Here is a 17918-nt window from a genome sequence, read left to right as displayed (position 1 = left end):
CAATAGATATCATGAGTATACACTAGTAATAGGCACTTAGTCACCTTAGTCACTGGTCAACTTATTTGGGTACTAAGTCAGTGGTTTCAAAATGAGCCGATTAACTTCCTCACTGTGTGATATAGAAATTAGTAAAGTATTATTCTCAAATATAGTACAAGGTAGTTATTAATTATTAATATCTCCAGGGTCAATACCCCTAGGGCCCCCATAGAAGTAGCCTGATGATTGCCCTACCCTCATTCTTAATCCACTTTGATGAGTTTCTACTCTAAGATGTTCATAAGTTTTCCCCTGATGCCTGGGAACTTGCCTGAAGGGAAGCTCCTGAGTGCTTAGGAGTTTCTCCCATTGTATCAGAGGCCTCTCCCAGGTGGTCAAACCCCATAGCTAAAAGGATCCTCTGTAAAACAACTGTCTTTTCCAGGTAATCCAGCCCTGAACTCCTCCTCTCTTTGTTTCTACTATAAAGTTAATCAATGTAATATTTCTATCCTCTATTTCTGTATTAAAACCTGTCTCCAACTCTTGACTATTTCTTGAAAATGTTAATTTGAAGGAAGGCTTGAATGTGTGAAACAAATCTATTATATTTTCCTATAAGTTAAAAGTGTCTCTATAAATCTAGGAACATTGTCTCAGGTCTCTGATGTGAGACATTGCTCCGTGTTTTGTTTTGTTTATTCTCTCTCAGTAAACATACTCCATTTTAAAGATTTTTTTTTCTCAGTCTGAATAGTGATTAAAGAGGACACATCTTGATATACTTCCACTTTACACACTACCAACTTTTAAATGGATTCAGGAAGCTTTAGGAAGTAAGGAAAGATAGAGCAAAAGAATATACACAAGGATCCTTGGAGGTTGATACTAAAATTATTTCCATATTACAGTTGAGGAAACTGAGACACTGGTGAAGTGATTTGCCCGGAGTCATAGTACTAGTAGTCGTCTAAAATTAGATTTTAACTCAGATCTTCCTGATACCAAGCACTATCCACTGTGCCACTTAGCTAATTCTGTGGAGGTATACATTTCCTGTCTAGTCTGATTTGTAATAAAGTTGGAATATCTGTTCTAGTTCAGTTTCAAAAGTAAGAAATACAGAACCATATGTTCTGGAGTGCCCGGAGTTTGACCATAAATCCCAGCAATATTATATCTTATTAAAATGTTACAGATCACATATGCTGCTTGGTTTTAGTAGTAAGACTGAGAATTGTAAATACATTTCCCCATACTTTGTTGAATAATTAAAGTGATAATTAATATTTATAGGAAATGAAAAATTGTTATGATTTTTAATATTTTTACTTGATTTCTTATGCATAAGAGAAAAAAAAAACAATAGCTTAGAATTGTCTGATTTACCTCCTTCACCTCCTTCCCTAAATGGACTAATTTAAAGAAATTAAAGTAGATCCTCATCAATTGCATCTACCAATTTAGATATTTTAATGACATGTACAGAATATGGAAGGAATGGAAAGAATTGCCTGATAAATATAAAAACATCTCATAGTTACAGGGAGGATAAACTATAGAATGTCAATTTGAAATCTAGAGACCCCAAGTCTGCCCCTCTCCCCTGAGAATGCACTTTGAGGGAAGTCCCAGAGTTAGTGCTTTCAGACTGAACAATGGACTTTAAGGTACTTAAGGATCCCAGTCCAAGTGGGACTATAGATTTAAATCAAATGTTAAGCAACCAGTTGTTTTAGTAGTTTATCCCATTGTATCAAAGACCTCTCCAAGGTAGCCCAGCCCTTATCAGGACCTTTTCCCTTTTGTATACATTGTAAAGCATCAGCTTCTCCCTGATAGTCCTGTCTTGGGCTTCTCATTTCCTTGTAACCACAGTGATGCCAATCAATCATATTTCCCTGTCCTTAGTTCACTAAATGGTATTTAAGTTCCCCAAATTCTATTGTTCTTTGGAGGATCATCTAGCATGGTAATCCTCTCAGAGATACTGTTGCCAGAGTGCCAGAGCTTTTGGCTCTGTGGTTTTTAGGCTTTTGGGCTTGTCAACATGAAATCTAGAAGACCCCAAATTTATAACCTAGAAAGATTTAGTGATTCCACAGGTTTATTTAGCTCGGAGGTGAAAGCCTCAGGTATGAGCCTGTTCCTGTGAGAATCCACAATCCACTTCACATGGGGGCTAAGCCCAAGCTGAAGTCAAGTGACTCTTCTAGTCTCCAGAAGCCTCTCCCAGTATATCACACCTTCCTTCCAAGAATAGAACTTGGGACCTTCAGCTTGTGAGACTGATGGACTAGATGGTACAACTGTACCAAAGAGTCACTCCCAAATACTCGAGACAGAGTCCTTCCTCCAAGAGCCACTTATCTGGCCCCTCTGCTAACCGGACTCCTGGATCAACCCCAAATGGGTTGTGTGGGTACCTCAAGTCTTGGGGTTCTTGTTAGCAGGGAGGCTAACTCACAAGATCCCTTGGATCTCATTGGGACCTTCAAAATGTTGACTGGGAAAAAAAAACACAGAACTAATAAATAGTCAAAATAATTCTTTATTCAAGGGAAAGGGGTTCAATGCAACAGTTGGCCTCAACACAGAGCTGTGAGACACAAGACTACACAGAATCTGAGGATTGAACTCTGGTCACTCTGGACACTGACCCCTGGGAATGCCACCATGGTAGATGATGACTCCAAGGAGCCATTAAAGTTGGGGAACATAAATTCCTTTCTAGGTGAAACATGGGAGCTGAGGATGAGAGGGACAGTTGATTGAATTTACAATGGCAACAAAGGAAAACAAGGAGTTCCAGACAGGAATAAGAGTGAGGGGTTGATATTTTACAATGGACACAAAAGGGAAAGACAGCCAAGGGCTGGGCCACCCTGGGAATGGACTTCGGCCTAAGGGGGAGAGACCATTGGAACAAAAGAGACACTTAACATCTTAAAGTCTATTGTTAGTCTGAGAGGCAATGAAGTAGGACTTTACCCTTAAACTAAGTAAATTGGGGTTCATGTAATCTTTCTAGGCTAAAAGTTTGGGGTCTTCTAGATTCCATGTTGATAGGCCAAAATACTGAAAACTATCTCTTTCTTGATTAAAGACTTTTTTTTTTCTGATTACTTTAGTAGTTCTGTGTTTTTCCCAGGTTAACAAGAGTAAACAGAAACTCATAAGGAAAGCTAATGACAAAGAATAGGATATTTTAGATATATTGGGGGTAAGGGGGGTTGGTATTTCAGTGAAGGATTAGGACTACTTTCAAGAATGGGTAGGATGAATTTTAAGAATGATAGAGGGAATAAGAAGCTGCTTTATTATAATTTGATTACTTCTTTGCCTAAAAGAATGATCTTTGGACAGAGAAAGATGGATTTTACTGGCTAATGGAGGGATGATTCTGATGTTTTAATGAATTCTAGATTTAATACAATCCAAAAGAATATGGTGATTCCACATCTATTGCTTCTCTCCCATTTATTACTTTTTTCACACATTTGCTATGCTTATTATTATTTCTCACATGGATTATTATAATACCTTCTTAACTTGGGTTCCTGGTACCACCCTCTTTAATCTATCCACTACACAGATGCCAAATTAATATTCCTAAACACCTATCTAATCATGTTACTCTCTGGTCTAAACTTTTTATTTGCTATTTATTACCATCAAGATAAAATCTGAATTAGTCAGCTTCTAGTCATATTTTATATTATCCCTTTTTATATAATCTGTGCATAATTCTACTAAACTGACTTATCTAAATTCAACAATCCAACTTCTTTCTTTGAAAAGGCTATTTTCAAATTGCCCTCCAGAATGGTTGGATCAATTCACAACTCCAGGAACAATGAATTAATGTCCCTACTTTGCCAGTTCCCTCCAGCATTCACTATTTCCCTCTGCTGTCATGTTAGCCAATCTGCTAGGTGTGAGGTGATACCTCAGAGTTGTTTTGATTTGCATCTCTCTTATTATAAGAGATTTAGAACACTTTTTCATGTGCTTATTAATAGTTTTGATTTCTTTATCTGAAAACTGCCTATTCATGTCCCTTGCCCATTTATCAATTGGAGAATGGGTTGATTTTTTGTACAATTGATTTAGCTCTTTGTAAATTTGAATAATTAAACCTTTGTCAGAGGTTTTTATGAAGATTGTTTCCCAATTTGTTGCTTCCCTTCTGATTTTAGTTACATTTGGAACTATGCCCAAAGGGTGATAAAAGACTGTCTGCCCTTTGATCTAGCCATAGCACTGCTGGGTTTGTACCCCAAAGAGATAATAAGGAAAAAGACATGTACAAGACTATTCCTAGCTGCGCTCTTTGTGGTGGCCAAAAATTGGAAAATGAGGGGATGCCCTTCAATTGGGGAATGGCTGAACAAATTGTGATATATGTTGGTGATGGAATACTATTGTGCAAAAAGGAATAATAAAGTGGAGGAATTCCATGGAGACTGGAACAACCTCCAGGAAGTGATGCAGAGCGAAAGGAGCAGAACCAGGAAAACATTGTACACAGAGATTGATACACTGTGGTATAATCGAACATAATGGAATTCTCCATTAGTGTCAATGCAATGTCCCTGAACAATCTGCAGGGATCCAGAAGAAAAAACACTATTCATAAGCAGAGGACAAACTGTGGGAGTAAAAACACTGAGGAAAAGCAACTGCATGACTACAGCGGTTGAGGGGACATGTCTGAGGAGAGACTCTAAATGAATACTCTAATGCAAATACCAACAACGTGGAAATGGGTTCTAATCAAGAACACATGTGATACCCAGTGGAATCGCATGTCAGCTATGGGGGAGGGGGAAGGAAAATAAAATGAACTTTGTCTCCAGTGAATAATGTTTGGAAATGCTCAAATAAAAAAAATAAATTAAAAAAAAAAAAGAAAAGGCTATTTTCCCTGGCTAGGTGGCATTCCTTCCTCACTACCACCTCTTAGAAATGCTAGCTTCCTTCAGGGCAGGTGTCATTTGCACTCCCTAGACCCCTCCATAATTGTTACACTGATCAATATTCTCTTCCACAAATAGACTTGTATTTATTTCTCTCTATAAATATACCATATGACCCCATCCCCCAAGAGAAAATCTTTCTCTCTTTCAAAGAATTTCTACTTTTGTTTAAGGATTCTTCCTTCCTTCCTTTTTTATTATCAGCCAGCACACTTTCTTGAAAAGACTAAATATTTAACATTTGCTGAATTATACTGAAAAGTAATAACAATACTTTTATTGTAATAAGTTATAAGAAAAAACTGAGAACTGAGTAGAGAGGTATGAAAGGGATTTTTTTTTCCTTTGTCTATTTTGAGTTAACACTTACTTAACCCCTACTTAACCTCTTGCTTAATTACTTTGTTATCAAATAAGTTACTTACTTGGAGTTCCACCCTTTTAATCAGATACTTGTGTATCCTTTGATAAAAATGGACTCCTTCAGAAGGCTATGATAAGAGTTGATACCTTCAGAGGATGAGAAGTAGACCCCACAGACACTGCCCCTGGGCAGTGCTAGGCAATTTAGAAACTGTAATTGGTCCTTGTGAAGAGGAGAAGGGGCAAGAAATGACTATAAAAAGTCCTGAAAATCTTAGGCTGGGTAGTCTTTGGCTTGAATCTTCAGCTTGGAGGATCTTGGACTAGCTCTTGGGTGAGTGATTAGCTGGCCTTTTTTTCTGGCTTCTGGAGAGAGATTTGTTCTAGAAAGGGGGCCCCCTCTTGGAGGAGGCCCTGTGGGTGGAACTTTGGGGTCTTCTGGTTGATGGTTAACAAGCCCTGCTAGGCTGAGCTGAGCAATGGAGCAATATTTAGTGTGATAGGCTAGACATCTTCTCTGCCCTCTTTTTGTTTTTCTCTACTTTCATTCTTTCACATCTTTTTAAATAAAAGCTATTAAACGTCATTTTGACCTGAGCTATAATATTTTAAATTGGTGACCACCATATTATTTTAGAATTCTCACATATTTAGTCAAACCCTTAATTGAATTCCTTACAGAGATAACAATCTCTCCATGTTAAGCTCTGTTAGTCAGGTCACATATGTAGTATTTTATTCAGTTCGGAGTATAATACCTATTTTGCACTCTTCTCTCCTTTCATTTATATACATATGAATATATTCGTCATATACATAAATAATTTATAGCATACATTTAATTTATTATTACAAATTTGTGAACTTCATAGTACTTAACATCTTGAAAACATAAAGAATAAGCTAATAATTATAATTGTGGGTAAATTTTTAATGCCATATATGTTTGTATTAATATATAAAATATCATAATCACCTACCATAATCTTCCATATTTTAAAACTTCCCATTGACCATTTCAAGTGGACTTAATATTTACTACCCAAATAACTATTTTTTAAAGTCCTTAGCCATGACAGAAAAAAAAATCAATGTTTTCATCTTTCAGCAATTCCTATTTAGGTAGCCTTTAGACAGATGGTAATGAAAAAGTAGCATTTTCTCTTGACTATTCTGCTAAGGATAACTAAGTTCATTTGAAGTGCTCTAAGGTTGAGTGACCTCCAATGTATAGATTATCAAACATTATAGTTGAAGTAATAGACCATAAACAGTGTCTGATTCTTTGCAAGCTAAATAGTGCAGATAATCATAATTATTTCTGGGCATCCAGGTCAAAAGAATTGTTCATGACTTTTCTGGTTTATTGAGGAATCTTTTAAAGTACTAAGTGATACATCATTCTTGTCAGAAGGTTATAAAAGAATTAAATGAAGCAAGCTCTAGAAGAGATTTTTGACAGCACATTATCTGATATTTCTATCTTTTCATTCATGTCTTTATGACTTTAAAAGCAGATTTCAAATTTTAGGCCTCCAGGTCATTTTTTTCAACTTCTATCTATTCTTTCATTCTCAACCTTTAAAATATTCTGAAGTAAATTTCTCATGTGTAAATTTATTAGCATGCTTTCATTTTCTAAAAACAAGTATCAATAATGATGATCACTTACTGAAGAAAAAAATTTTTTTTTAAATCAATACTTTCTACTTTTGTTCAAAATGATTTTCCATAATGCACTGATCAACAAAGAAGTGGAAAAAAAAGATTAAAGGTGGCTGACTGTAAGAAGTAGTCAGATGGATAGTGAAATTAATAGAATCAAACTTGAAACCAGAAAATATAAGAAATTAAACATATCCTGATTTATCCAGAGGGCTTAGCAGAGTTCTAGCCACAAAGTAGAATTTAGATTGTTCAATTATCCACTCTGTGGTACGAAAGAGTGTTCTTATTTAACATGCTGCTACACAATTAAATATAGGGAAGGAGACCAGTTCAAAGAAGCTGGAGTTCCAAACTTGAAATGATGTTGAAGGTAAGGCACAGACCCTATATATTAGAAATGGGGTACATTTTAAGGAATTGGTCATAAGAACAAACTAAAAGCTTAATCACTGGAACCCAGTTCTGAGACTTGGGAAGAGGTGTGGAACAGAGAGGAGTTATGGCCATAGGATTCTATTTCCTTACTCTTCCATTTTTCCCTCCTTCCGGTTTCTGGTAGAAAATTTCTCTAGAAAAATAAGGAAAAGGAGGAACCAAATATTGAACAGTAAGGGTCCCATATATCTTCAAGGGTTATAGCAGTGAGGAAATGAGGAAAAGCAGAATGGGATGAAAGATGTTCTGAAGATGAAAGCAATTAGATTTGGCAACCAATTATATATGTACAGAGATTGAGAAACTTTAGTCAAGGATAACACCAAATAAAGAGAAATTTAGTGTCTGGATAATGAATATTGAAGTTATGACATTAATAGGGAAGTATGGAAGAGCAGTAGTTTGAGGAAAAGCCAGTATTTAGTTTGAGATGCCTATAAATCCAGTTGGAAATGTCCAGTGAGTAGTTTATGATGTGGGTCAAGATTTTAAGAGAAAGTCCCAGACCAGAACCTAAACTATAGTGGAATTTTACATTTTAAAAGACCCTATAAATATTTTAATATTTTCATTATAGAAATGATAATCAGTCCCATTGGAGCTAATGAGATCACCAAATGAGAGAATAAACAAAAAGAAAAATAGGACAGAGCCTTAGCAGGTTAAGAAGGAATTCTAAAATTTGAAGTGGCATGGATGAAGATGCAACAAAGAAAATTAAAAGGATTAATCAAACAAAAAGGAGGAAAACCAGGAGAGAACAGTCATAAAAATATCCAGAGTAGCTAGAACTCAAGAGTAGAAAATGGTCAACAGCATGAAGTTCTGCAGAAAGATCAAGAAGGATGAGGAAAAAGAAAAGAAAAGTCCATCAGATTTTGCAATTAAGCAATCATTGATAACTTTTTTAATTAATTAATTAAAATTTTATTTGGAAAATTTCAAACATTATTCCTTGGTTACAAAAATTACTTTCTATTACTCCCTCCCCTCCTCTTTAAACCTCCCCTTTCGTAGCTAACGCACAATTCCACTGGGTATTACATGTGTCCTTGATCAGAATCCATTTCCATATTGTTGGTATTTGCACTTGGATATTCATTTAGAGTCTACATCTCCAATGATATCCCCTTTGACCCATGTAATCAAGCAGTTGTTTTTCTTTGGTGTTTTTACTTCCACACTTTTTCCTCCAAATGTGGATAGTTTTTCTCCTATATACCTCTGCGTTGTTCAGGATCACTGCATTGCCACTAATGGAGAAGTCCATTACATTTGATTATACCACAGTGTATCAGTCTCTGTGTACAATGTTCTCCTGGTTCTGCTCCTTTCACTTCTACATCACTTCCTGGAGGTTGTTCCATTTCCCATGGAAATCCTCCACTTTATTGTTCCTTTTAGCACAATAGTATTCCATCACCAACATAGACCACAATTTGTTCAGCCATTACCTAATTGAAGAGCATCCTCTCCTTTTCCAGTTTTTTGCCACCACAAAGAACACACCTATGAATATTCTTGTACATGTCTTTTTCCTTATTATCTTTTTGGGGTACAAACCCAGCAGTGCTGTGGCTGGGTCAAAGGGCAGACTGTCTTTTATTGCCCTTTGTACATAGTTCCAAATTGCCCTCCAGAATGCATGGATCAATTCACAACTCCACGAACAATGAATTAATGTCCCCACTTTGCCACATCCCCTCCAGCATTCACTACTTTCCTCTGCTGTCATGTTAGCCAATCTGCTAGGTGTGAAGTGATACCTCAGAGTTGTTTTGATTTGCATCTCTCTGATTATAAGAGATTTAGAACACTTTTTCATGTGCTTATTAATAGTTATGATTTCATTATCTGAAAATTACCTATTCATGTCCCTTGCCCATTTATCATTTGGGGAATAGCTTGATTTTTTGTTCAATTGATTTAGCTCTTTGTAAATTTGAGTAATTAGACCTTTATCAGGTTTTTGTTGTGAAGATTGTTTCCCAGTTTATTATTTCCCTTCTGGTTTTGGTTACATTGTTTTTTTTTTTTGTAGAAAACCTTTTTAATCTGATGTAGTCAAAATTATATATATTTTTTTATATTTTGTAACTCTTTCTAAGTCATGCTTGGCTTTAAAAATTTTCCCTTCCCAAAGGTCTGACATGTATACTATTCAGTGTTCACATAACTTACTTATACTTTCCTTCTTTATGTTCAAGTCATTCATCCATTCTGAGTTTGTCTTGCTATAGGGTGTGAGGTGTTGATCCAAGCCTAATCTCTCCCACAATGTCTTCCAATTTTCCCACCAGTTTTTATCAAATAGTGGATTTTTGTCCCAAAAGATGGGATCTTTGGGCTTGTCATAGACTGTCTTACTGAGGTCATTTACCCCAAGTCTATTCCACTGATCCTCCTTTCTGGTTCTTAGCCAGTACCAAATTGCTTTGATGATCACTGCTTTATAATATAGTTTGAGATCTGATACTGCAAGGCCACCTTCCTTTGTATTTTTTTTTTATTATTTCCCTACATATCTTTCATCTTTTTTTTTTCTTCCAAATGAACTTTGTTATGTTTTTTCTAATTCAGTAAAAAAGTTTTTTGGAAGTTTGACGGCTATGGCACTAAATAAATAATTTTGGGTAGGATAGAGATTTTTATTATGTTAGCTCGTCCTGCCCATGATCAATTAATGTTTTTTTCCAATTGCTCAGATCTAGTTTTAGTTGTGTGGAAAGTGTTTTGTAGTTGTGTTCATATAGTTCCTGTGTTTGTCTCAGCAGATAGATTCCTAAGTATTTTATATTGTCTAGGGTAATTCTATTTCTAATTCCTGCTGCTGAGATGTGTTGAAGGTATTTAGAAATGCTGATGACTTATGTGGGTTTATTTTGTATCTTGCAATATTACTAAAGTTATTGATTATTTCCATTAGCTTTTTAGTTGATTCTCTAGGATACTTTAAGTAGACTATCATAACATCTGCAAAGAGTGATAGCTTGGTCTCTTCATTGCCAATTTTAATATCTTCAATTTCTTTTTTCTGCTCTAATTGCTACTGCTAGTGTTTCTAGCATAATGTTAAATAATAAAGGTGATAATGGGCATCTTTGTTTCACTCCTGATCTTATTGGGAAGGCATCTAGTTTATCCTCATTGCAGATGATGTTGGGTGACGGTTTTAGATAAATACTGTTTGTTATTTTTAGGAAGGACCCTTCTATTCGTATTCTTTCTAGTGTTTTCAATAGGAATGAGTGTTGTATTTTGTCAAAGACTTTTTCTGTGCCTATTGAGATAATCATGTGATTTTTTTTTTTGGTTTTCTTTTTGATATGGTCAATTATGTAGATGGTTTTCCTGATATTGAACCATCCTTGAATTCCTGGTATGAATCCCACCATTTCCTAGTGAATAACTCTCTTGATCACTTGCTAGAGTCTTTTTGCAAGTATCCTATTTAAGATATTTGCATCTATGTTCATTAAGGAGATTGGCCTGTAGTTTTCTTTCTCCATTTTTGACCTGCCTGGCTTTGGAATCAGTACAATATTTGTGTCATAAAAGGAATTTGGTAGCACTCCCACTTTGCTTATTATGTGAAATACTTTGTATAGTATGGGGATTAGCTGTTCTTTGAATGTTTGATAGAATTCACTTGTGAATCCATCAGGCCCTGGGGATTTATTCTTATGAAGTTCTTTGATGGTCTGTTCAGTTTGTTTTTCTGCTATGGGATTATTTAAAAATTCTATTTCTTCTTCTGTTACTCTAGGTAATTAATATTTTTATAGATATACTTCCATATCACCTAGATTGGCATATTTATTGCTTAATTCCCCCTTTTTATCTATGGTAGAGGTTAATTTGCTTTTCTTCTTTACTTTTTTTTTATTAGATTGACTAGTACTTTGACTATTTTCTTTGTTTTTTCAAAATGCCAGCTTCTAAACTTATTTATTAGTTCAATAGTTCTATCAATTTTGATTTTATTAATTTCTCCCTTAATTTTTTTGATCTCTAATTTAATTTTCTTCTGGGGATTTTTAATTTGTTTTGTTTCAAGTTTTTGGATTTGCATGTCCAAATAATTGACCTCTTCCCTATCTAATTTGTTAATATATGAACTCAAGATATAAATTTTCCCCTGAGTATTGCTTTGGCTGCATCCCATAGATTTTGAAAGGATGTCTCAAAATAATAATTTTCTTCAATGAAATTATTAATTGTTTCTCTGTCCCTAATGCATTTTGGAGAATTAATTTGTTTAATTTCCAATTCATTTTTAATTTGGCTCTCCATATACCCTTACTGATCATTATATTTATCGCTTTATGATCTGAAAAGTTTGCATTTATTATTTCTGCTTTTCTGCATTTGTATGACATGTTTTTAAGCCCTAGGATATGATCAATCTTTGTGAATGTACCCTGTGCTGCTGAAATGAAGGTGTATTCCTTTTTGTCCCTATTTTTTTCTCCATTTATCTATTATCTCTAACTTTTCTAATATTTCATTCACCTCTTTTACCTCTTTCTTATTTATTTTTTGATTTGATTTATCTACATTTGATAGTGGTAGGTTCAGGTCTCACACTAGTATAGTTTTACTATCTATTTCCTCCTTCAATTCTATTAGTTTTTCTATTAGAAATTTGGTGGCTATGCCATTTGGTGCATACATGTTGATTAGTGATATTTTCTCATTGTCTATACTCCCATTTATCAGAATGTATTTGCCTACTTTATCCCTTTTAATCAAGTCTATTTTTACTTTGGCTTTGTCACATATGATTGCAACGCCTGACTTCTTTCTATCATTTGAGGTCCAATAGGTCTTGCTCCAACCTTTAATTCTGACCTTGTGAGTATCTACCTGCCTCGGGTGTTTTTCTTGTTGACAACATATGGTAGGATTTTGGATTCTAATCCACTCTCATATTTGTCTATGTTTTATGGGTGAGTTCATCCCATTTACATTCAAAGTGATGATCGTCACTTGTGAATTCCCTAGCATTTTGATATTCTCTCCTTGTTCTCTCCTTTCTTCTTTTGCTATATCCTCTTAAACTGGTGGTTTGCTTTTAATCAATCCCCCTAATCCCCTCCTTTGATATGCTTCCCTTTCTTTTCCCTCCCTTTTTGTTCCTTTCTTGTTTTATTTATGTTTTTAGAGTCTGTTAAGTTCCCTCTCTCCTCTCCTTCCCTCCCTTTTTTTCTCCCTCCCCCTTACCTCCTTTAGTTTTCCTTTCTTCCTTACCCTGTAGGATAAAATCGACTTTAATATCCCAATGGATCTAGATGATCTTCCATCTCAGAGTTGATTTCATTGAGAGTAAGGTTTAAGTATTTCCTATGAGCACTTTCTTCCTCTCCTTCTTATAAGAATATTCTTCCCCTCCCTTCCCCATGTGTATCTTTGTGTGAAAAAGATTATTCTATTTATTTTATTTCTTCAAGTATCTCTTGGTACCATCCTTGATTCCCCTCCAACCTTTTTCTTTCTTTTTTTTTTTGCATATCATCTTAGAGTGCTTAATGCCCCAATCTTTTCCTATGAGTGATTCTTCTAATTACTATATGAATGAATACAATTTTTGAGAGTAACAAATGGCATTTCCCCATATATTAATATGTGTGTGCGTGTATATGTGTGTGTTTATATGTATGTGTGTGTATATATATATATATATATATATATATATATATAATTTGATCTAATTATTGCCCTTAAAGAAGAGAGTTTGAATGGAAATTAAAAAAAAATTTTTTTTTCTCCTTTTCCCTCTTTTTCTTATTTACCTTTTCATGTTTCTCTTGATCTTTGTGTTTGGATATCAAACTTTTCACTTAGTTCTGGGCTTTTCTTTACAAATACTTGGAAATCTTCTATTTTCTGGAATGCCCATACTTTCCCCTGGAAGTATATAGTCAGTTTTGATGGATAGGTGATTCTTGGTTGAAGACCCAGTTCTCTTCCCTTTCTGAATATCATGTTCCAGGCCTTGTGGTCCATTAGTGTGGAAGCTGCCAGGTCTTATATGATCCTGATTGGTGCTCCTTTGAATCTGAATTGCTTCTTTTTGGGTTTTTGTAGGATTTTCTCCTCAGCTTGAAAGCTCTGGATTTTGGCAATTACATTCCTCGGAGTTGTCTCTTGGGGATTTAGTGTAGAGAGTGTTCTATGAACTCTTTCAATGTTTATTTCCCCCCTTGTACAAGAATATCTCGACAGTTTTCTTGGATGATTTCTTGTAGTAGTAGTCAAGATTTCTGTTCATTTCTGGCTTTTCAGGTAGACCAATATTTCTCAAATTGTTTCTAATTCCTCCCTTTGATCACCTTGCCAGTGAGATATTTTATATTTTCTTCTATTTTTGTCAGTCTTTTGACTTTTCTTTATTAATTCTTGCTGTTTTGCAAGAACATTGGTTTCCAGTTGCTCAATTCTTTCCTTAAGGCCTGGTTTTCTGCTTTAACATTTGGATTTTCGGCTATAATTTTTTTATTTTATTTTTTAACCATTTCCCACTTCTCTAGCCAGATGGCTTCCATATTTTTGATGAGCTCCAATTTAAATTCTTTCAGAGCTTGTGGACAATTTCCATTTTTTTTAGAATGTTTTACCTTTGTTTGAATTTCCCCCTCTCTGTCCTCTGTATCCTGGGTTTTTCCTCCGTAAAAATTTTTGAAGGTCACTGCCTTTTTTTTTTCCCTTTTCTTGGAGGGAGTTTGGGGCTCCTGTGCATAATTAGCTAATATTGTGGGGGATTTACCTTCCCTTTTTAGTCAGAAATCTGAGTGATCTGGGCAGGTTCACTGTGTATGGAGTTAAGGAGTAAGGATTTTGCCTAAGGCAAGCTCTAGAATCACTGCAGCCTTTTGCAATTCTGTCCTGCCTTTCCAGGGGGCACGCACAGTCTGAGCAGGGAGGTTTCCAGTTTAGCTGTGCTCAGGGGTAGGTCTTTGGTTGGATTAGTCAGCTTCCAAGGACCTAGAGGTGCCCCTTGCTCACTCTAGAGGTGCCCCTCGCTCACTCGCTTATTCTGGCACATGCTATCTCTGAGCACCCAAGGTCTACACTCCCTTGCTCACCTGAGCTTCAGGTGTATCTGCTCTCCAGAGTAGGTCTTTGGTGGACTTAGTCTTCTTCTGAGAACCTAGAGTTGCCCCTTGTTCACTCTAGAGGTGCCCCCTGCTCACTCGCTGATTCTGGCTCTCTAGGTGGGGGGGTGGAGGACAATTTGGCTCATGTTTGGATGGGAGCTTTTTCACCCCCATACCTTCAATGCTGAGCCCTACTGTAGGGTCCCTCCTTTCTTATGAAAATGGTTTTAATGGTCTTTTGAGGTAGTCTATGTCAGTGAGTGCTGGGGAGAGGAAGTGTCCCACATCTAGACTGCCAAAATGCTTACCCAGAAGTTTCATTGATAACTTTGGAGGGAGAAATAAAAGAAAGATGAAATGGAAAATGGCTTAAATATCTATTTAGATTCTTTGTATTGATTCAAGCAAATTGTTCTGCCCATTAAATGAACTTATTCTACTTTATTAGTTTCAATCATTATTGTAAACAGATAAGGTATAGATTTGTTATGCAAAAATCTTTCATTAATAACTGATTTTCTATCTTAAGATAAGATTGGATAATTTATGAAGTTTTTTGAAAAGTCTAAAGCACTATACTCATGATATTATTAATAAATTTTCATTCAATAAGAAATGACAAGCAGGGTGATTTCAGAAAAACCTGGAAGGACTTACATGAACTGAAGCAAAATGAAATGCACAGAACCCAAAGAACATTGTACATAGTAACAAAAATGTTTTTTGATGAATTGTTTACAACCAACTTATTCTCTGTAATGCAGTGATCCAAGACAATCCCAGGGACACCTGATGAAAAATGCCATCTGCCTTCAGAGAAAGAATTTATGGAGTCTACATGCAGAACAGAACATACTATCTTTCACTTTCTTTTTTCTCTTTCTTTTTGTTTTAAGATATTTTCTACAAAATGACTAATATTGAAAAATGTTCTACAGGATTGCATATGTAAAATCTCTATCAGATTACTTACCATCTCTGGGAAGGGAGAGATATATGAGAGAGGAAGGGTGAGAAGGAGCAAGAAAATTTGGAACTTAAGCTTTTTTAAAAAATGAATGTTAAAAATCATTTTACATGTAATTTATAAAAAATAAAAATATTAAAAAAGAATTATTATTATGTGCCATTTGTTCTCTCAGGGATGGTTTTTCAAAATTTATTTCTTGAAATCTTTACCCTTGAATATATGGGCAGTGGCAAGGTATCTCATTACCAAATTCAAAATTATTATGTAATATTGTAAACATCCCTGAAAAAAATGTCCCAAAGACACCAATATTACTGGTCCTTTGTGACCTTTTGAGGCTTCATCTTTGCCCTTATACAAATTTGAAGAATGAGATAATTACCTGATCTTGAAAGCTCACAGTGTAATTAATCTAGGTAGTGATTAGCTGGGTTCTTTGAGTTAGAAAGAACAATGGAAAAAGCATATATTTTATGGCCTTATAATGTTTTTTTATAATAACTCATTTCTGTAGTTCTATCACAGAGCAGAGATGGATTTTTATACATTGACTCTTTCAAAGGAATCCATTTTAATGAACCTTAGAATCCTTCTTAGAAAGAAATGGTTGTTACTACTCATGTTATTCTCAACTCATTCGACCTTCTTTGGAATAGAAAAAAAAAATCACAGAGGAGTCAAGTTGATTCTAGTGTCTCTCTTTGGCATACTAGAGGTTATATGGCCTTTTATAACAGTGATGACTTCTATTTCTCATGTTTTTACACCTGCTTCTAATTTTCTTTGAAATATGAATCAAACAGAATTGATAATACCTTCTTTCTTTATTCTCAGTATGCTTTAATTCACTTTTTAATCTTAAAAAAGGCTATCCACCAAAGTAGCTACAGATTTTGTCTATAAATTCATTAATATATGAGATATCAGGAATGTGATGCAGCTTTTCTCAATAATTTACTTACCTATGTACTAGGGTGTTTGCATTTACCACCTAAAATGAGGTTGAATAATGGGATAGTAAGAGGATCATAGATTTCAAATGGAAAGTTTTAGAGAACATCTATTTCTTTCCCTTTATACAAAGGAAGAAACTGAGTTGTAGAGAGTTTAAATGAATTACCAGAGGTTACAGAGATAGTAAAAAAGAATTAAACCCAGTTTCTTGAACTCTAATGTTAACACACTTTCCAGTATATTATACACATCAGTGGGGCACCAAGGTGGTTCAGTGAATAGAACACTGGCATGGAGTAAAAAACATCTGAGTTCAAATATGGCCTCAGATACTTATTATTTGTGAGACCCTAGACAAACCATTTAATACCAATTTGTCTCAGTTCTTCATCTGTAAAATGGTGACCCCCTGGAAAAGAAAATGACAAACCACTTCGGTATCTTTGCCAAGAAAAGTTCATGGTCAGAACTTTATGGGGGCATTAGAATCACACAGACTTGAAGTACTGAGCATCAACAATGCACATCATTAGGAAAGCTCCTTGAGGATAGGGTCTGGCTACAGCCTTTTATTGATCTCTAGCACAGAGAATAGCACAATTCTAGCACATAAGAGGCTTTTAACAAATATTGATTGATTAAAGGCAACACAACCATTCCCCCTACCCTAACATGAGAGATGACAGCTCCCAATGGTAAAGGTCAAATAGTAAAGAATCAAAAGTTGCTGGAACCTGGTCTCAGAGAATTGAACCCATTGATGGTACCTTTTTCATGTTGGTAATTGTAGCCAGTCATGCTTTAGCCTTGCATCACTTCCACCATTTCCTTCCTTCACTCCTATATACCTGCTGTGAAATGAAAGTGGAGAAAATCATACAACCATTCTTTCTGGTCCATTACAAATTTATGTTTTACAACTTCATCTGGGCCTTCACTGCCACAAAGTAATTCTATATTTGTTTTATCAACTCACTATCCCATTCTCCACAGCAGCTTTCAAAACTTTTCATCCTTCCTCAAACCTACCTTGACTCTTCCTTCTCCTCTCTTCTCAGCTAAGATCCTTGTTTCATACTTCACAGAAATATTTGAGACCTCCTGTCATTAACTTCTTCTCCCTTCTTTCTTATCTCCTATAACTCAGTATTTTCTGACACTATCTTCTCCTTTTCGCCTGTCTCTTATGTTGAAATGGTCTTATACCTTATTGTGAGTAATATCTCTACTTGATCAAGGAATCTCATTTCATTCTTTCTCCTTCAATGATTGCTCCCTCTTTCATCATTCCATTCATTTATTTTCAATCTCTCCCTATCTATTGTTTCATTTTCTACTGCCTATAAACTTATATATGCTCCAGATCCTGAAAAAAATAAAAACTCATTTTATCCTTCCATTCCTGCCAGCTAACGTCTTGTATCTCTTCTGCCCTTTGAAGATAAACTTACTTCTTACCTCCTTGCAAAC

Source organism: Monodelphis domestica, chromosome 4 (assembly GCF_027887165.1).
Source record: "Monodelphis domestica isolate mMonDom1 chromosome 4, mMonDom1.pri, whole genome shotgun sequence".
In the NCBI taxonomy this organism is placed as follows: Eukaryota; Metazoa; Chordata; class Mammalia; order Didelphimorphia; family Didelphidae; genus Monodelphis; species Monodelphis domestica.
The sequence above is the reverse complement of the archived record's forward strand: the minus strand, read 5'-3'. Positions refer to the sequence as shown.